Here is a 5,590-nt window from a genome sequence, read left to right as displayed (position 1 = left end):
TTTGTAATCATTTTCAATCTTGAGTTTATTAAATAAATTGATTTCCGCTATTAAATATATATTTACTGGTTAAACTAAATTGTCTTTATTATTTGATGTGTTATTTAATTGAGGGTTTGCCTACTGAGAAAGGAAAGGTAGGTGCCCGCGATATCCCAAATTGGGCCGTGACAAAATATTTCTCAATAGTGATGAAGCATTAATCTCAGGTGCCATAGCCTTACATCCGAAACATTCTTTACAAGAATTGAAATAAAACTGGAAACTGAAAGACAACTCGAATTTCTTAAACTTGGTAAAGAAACTGTGTGTTTGTGGCAAACTTTTTGAGATATTGAAAATTTGAATCTAGAAGGTATAGTCCCTTTCTTGCATCACCAACAGTGGCCTCTTCATTGAAGGGTCTTGTAGAAAACATGCAGTGGCAGAAAAAATTAGTAAACAACTTAGTTGTTCACATAATTTTTGCACAGAAATAAGCTTGAACTTGAAACGTGGAACAAAGGGTACATTATTTAGAATGAGATTAGAATGAAATGACACACTACCAACTTGAGTTAACTTGACCCTAGAATAATCAAGTAGATTGACAAAAATAGATTTGTTAATGATTTTCAACTCTAAGAAAACTCCTTGAATCAAAGAACATATGCTCGGTAGCACGAGTCTAAAATTCAAGCCTTATGATTAAAAGAAATAAATCTGTAATTTGAGTTTTTGAAGAGGTTATCAGCTTATGAAACTGCATTAGCCGTAGCTTCTCCAGAGGAAGTTGTTGTCTGATTCATCTTAGCATGCTCAAGAAGCTGAATGAGTTGTATGTACTGGTCCTTAGTGAGTGAATGCTCTTAGTCATAAGCTTCACCATTCTGATCATACATTCCCTCTCTATGAGTTGCATTGCTTCTTATATTCCCTTGAGGCTTCTTGAACTTAGTGAACTTAAAGTCACTAGAAAAATCTATTATCCTGTAGCACTTTTCCACTGAATAACATGGTTTCTTATAGTTAGAGCACACCAGGTTTTCTTCTTTCCTTTAAACTCATAGTTCTCAGGTAACCTAGGTTATTCTGATTTGCAGCCAAAAAGAATGAAGAATCTCCAAGGTATTGTGAACTCACAAAGATTCTCTCTGTTTCACATCTTGCATCAAGAGAGAATAGGCATGGTTCACGATTGGCAAAGGTGTCATCATGAGTATGTTACTCTTTACGGATAATAGGTATCATTTAACACCATTAAAAGCTGAATAAGTCTTTCATCTTGAAGTGATTTGTTCATTTTGTTCTTTCCATCACACAACACATGCACAAGAAAAGCAAAAATTGGTATTTAGAGCATCAAGTTCGTCCCACAAACCTCTAATTTTGGTAAAGTAACCAGCAATTTCATTTGAGCTAGAACTAAATAATTTAGTTCCTTTTGCGGGTGATAAAACACTGCTCTATTAGCATGTCTAGATCTGTCCTCCAGCTCCTTCCACAGATCTCTAGCAGTCTTTGAGTAAATGAAACTGCTAGATATCTCCTTTCACAGTGTGTTGAGGAGCCATGATATCACCATATAATTACATCTACTTCAAAGCTTGAGTTCAGGAGATTTAGATCCTAATTCGTGGTGGGTACCATCAATAAACCCCACCTTATTTTTTCCTGAAAGAGTAATCAAAATGGACATTCTCTATCTTCCATAACCTTTTCCATTAAATGTTGAGTTTACCAGGTTCATACCTGGTAAAACAGAGGCATGGATGAAAAAAGGGTAACCGTGATCTGTAGCAGCATTTGCAGTGTTTCCACTACCTATGCTCACTGCCGTGGATGTTTCAGATGTGGAAGTCATTTTCAGGTTTGGGATGGAAAAATCAAAGAGGAGAAAAGAAAGAAAAGAGGAAAATAAGAGAGCGACTTACAGAGAAAAGGATCTGATTTCCTCTAATACCATGTTGGAAAACTCAATCGAAATAGGGAAAAGAATTATGTGTATTTTATTCAATCGTCCATGATGTATATATATAAGTATAAAGGAAAAAATCTGCCTACATATGTACAAGAATCTATTGGCTAATACTAATAAAAAATACGGCTAATGTACTATTTATGTACAACTATTGTCCTTTTTTGTACCCAAGCGCATGACTGTGATTAAATCAATCACAACTTGATCATAGGGATGTGATTAAATCCATCAAAGTATATATGGCTTTCCTGATCTTGCATCCTTGTCATGTGTTTTATGTTCTTTGCCACGTGTGTAAGTCAAATGGAAAATATTTCCCTTCCTTTCCTAAGTTAAATCCACTTCTTCGACGATTCCTTCTTTCTTCTATTTTCTATTTCTTCATTCATGGCTCTTGAAGAAGATATGGTTGCATGATGATTATGGAAAAAATCCTTGGCTCCAACAAATTAAACCCACAAACCCATTTACTGACCTGTTTCATTTAACCTAGACATCTATCTTGCGTGGAGCTCATGAATCAAAATATTTTTTAAGCCAAAGTGTCATTTGGGAGAGAATGGATGTTGAGTTGCATGACCTACTTCCTATCCTGTTCGTACCTTATTTTCACTTATAGGATGGAACACGTTACTCTACCTATTCTATGCTAATCCTCTTGCGGAATTTAATCAACAGGTAAGTAAAGGACACACGATATTTATGTGGAAACCACCCCGCTCAAAAGGTGATAAAAACCACGACCTAAAGACCTGGAAGATTTACCTCAAACTTCACTACAACTGTAATGAAATCTTTGGTCGCTATTGCACCTTCAACCCATTTACCCTTGTTGACCCATCCTTAAGCCTTGTTAGTATGTTGTTGACTCGCAGGGATGGGTGGTATGGTTCCCGAGATGATCGGGCGAGAATTACAATGATTTTTGTGAGATAGAGTCTTGAAGTGCACGTTTGGAAAATAGTTGACTTTAGAGTGAACAGACCTTTTTTGAAAATTCGTTAATTTCGAGAGGTCCAAATGATCGTTTGTGACTTGGTGAGATGTTCGGTTTGATTCCTGAGGCACTTGAAAGCATTTTGGGTCATTGATTAGAAAGTTAGTATTTGGCCATTGGGCGTTGACCCGGTCAAAGAGACCTCCGTTGGGAATTCCGAGACTGTGAGTGAGTCTGTAGCGTATTTTTGTGTTTGAATGCATGTCTGGTTTGTATCTGGAAGGTCCCGAGTGATTGTCAAATTTTGGGGTTTGGGATTGTGAAAAAACGGCAAAGTTTCGGTGTGTCCGTGTTGTGTAGGGCACCCGAGGAGCTAGCGATATGATCCCGCCTTGGCGGAGGACCAGCCGCTATCGAGGGCTTGTGGGACTTGTGTTGGGTCGCCACAGCGGACGGGGATCCGCTGTGGCGGACTCGTGATGGCGAACGTGTGAGCGCCGCAAGTGGGCCGTTATGGGGGTAGGACTTCCGTACGTGCAATGATGACGCGGACAGAATCCTATTTAATGCCTTAGGTAAAGCCCTTATTTGCTATTACTTCATTTATTGATCCTAAGCAACCTTGGAGGCGATTTGAGGTGATTTTTGACTGGTTTCATTTTGTGGGTAAGTCTCCTAACCTTAGCCTTTATCCTTTATCTTTCATAACCTTTAACCCATGCTAGTAGTCTATAGAACTTAAGCAATAAATATGGGTTTAACGGTTTCTTCACTAATGGAGTTTTAGTCTTTCAAAATAGGATTGGTTAGTGGATTTAACTTCTTTAAAGCATGGAATTTGATGAGATAATAAGTAATAAGCTTGAATCTTCCATTAATGTTGATGAAATTGATTGTTGGAAAATTAGGATTTTACCCAAATTGGGGGGTTTTGACTAATTGATGAAATTGAAGGGTCTAATATGATTAGAAACCCATAAATTTAAGGATTATGATAGTTGGGACTATGGGTAAGGTAATTTCACCCTTAAGTTCCCATTTTTCCCTCGTGACTCATTAGGGGTATTTTGAGTAACCTTTCCCGAATTGATTCCTCGTTCGATTAGTTGGTTGTCGTGGTCATTTACTTACTTGCGATGTTATTTACTAGACTACCATCGTTCTGAGGCGCTTCAGAAACAAAAGGCTCGTGTGGAGTAGTTCGTGGCTCCCATTCTGCATTTAAGGTAGGTTACGGCTTACCTTAGTTAGACTTTGATTAGCGAAACGTATATATTGTGTAGAATTGACGGGAGAAAGCATGATTAGGTCTTCAGACATGATGTCTGGTTGGATATTACCTAGGTTGGTATGACTTCTGACTATGTGGGCTTGTCGCCGTTATTTATGCATTGTGATGGTATATTTGTATTCGTACTGTGGTAATTTGGGATGGCATTCTATTAGGTTTATTGATTGTGGATTGTTGCCTTGTTATTGTGATTAGGCTTGTTGCCTTAATTACTGTGTTGTCATACGTGTTGCACTCATTTCTCTTTTGTTGTGTCATTTATCATCGGAGAAAGGAAGGATAATGAAATTAGGCCTAAATCGTGTTGTATAATTATGATGATATCATGCATGGCATACATTCTCATTTCACATGTATATTGATGTCGAATTATGACTTTGGTACTGGTGATGATACATGAGAAAATGGAGCACTTTGGTGATACAAGACTTTGTTGTGAGGTGTACTTGTTATATTTGGAAGTAAAGGGTGTCATAGACTCTTTATGTTGATTGAGATGATTTGTATGATTCATTCCATGGTTGAGCTGGTTTATCTAAGTCCTGATATGGCTTATGGCATTGTGACTCATACTTTCATGGGCATTTGATTTCATTGATTTATCATGCTTACTTTTGAGTTGGTGTTTCATATTGGGGTTTTAGACTTGAACCATATTTTGAATACTCATCTCGCATACAATATATGTATATAAGGCACATCTGACAGGGGGTGAGGATGTGGCCTATCTTGTGATATATATATATGTATATATGTATATATATATATATACATATATATATATATATATATATATAAGGCACATTTGATAGGGGTGAGGATGTGGCCTATTCATGAACTCGTGATCCGAGGTTTGCTCCCGAGCGTTTGTGGGTACACATGGACTTGCGCTGGTCCCACGGGTCATGATTATTGAGCGAACAATGCCTTTAGCATATGTGTACAGTTTTGAGGTATTTGGCTAGGGCATCTCATTGCACATCATAACATTTTATTCTACATCTTCATATGGCTCTTCACGTCTGATTTGGTATGGTTGTTCGTATCATTGTAGGGCATAGATCGAATTATGGACTGGGTTAGATTGCAGATTAGTGACTCTGTCAAGGTTCAGAACTTGGATTTGTGAGTATCGTTTGAGATTATTGAGACTCGACAGACTTGTGGTTTAGAAGCTTCATCTTAGGTTGTGATTCGGTTATGGGATATTCTGTGACCTTGGTTTGGGTATTATGTGCCTATCTACTTATCTTGTTGATTTTATGCCTATATGCATGAACTAATCTTAGTCGGCCTATGATCTTTGTCATGACCCAATTTAACTAAGTCGTGCGGGCACTTACTTTTCCCACCTCGGTAAGTGAACCCGCAACCTAGCGATAGTAAAAACGTAAATAAATGA

Source organism: Lycium ferocissimum, chromosome 5 (genome assembly GCF_029784015.1).
Source record: "Lycium ferocissimum isolate CSIRO_LF1 chromosome 5, AGI_CSIRO_Lferr_CH_V1, whole genome shotgun sequence".
Taxonomy (NCBI): domain Eukaryota; kingdom Viridiplantae; phylum Streptophyta; class Magnoliopsida; order Solanales; family Solanaceae; genus Lycium; species Lycium ferocissimum.
Note: the sequence above shows the minus strand (reverse complement) of the source record.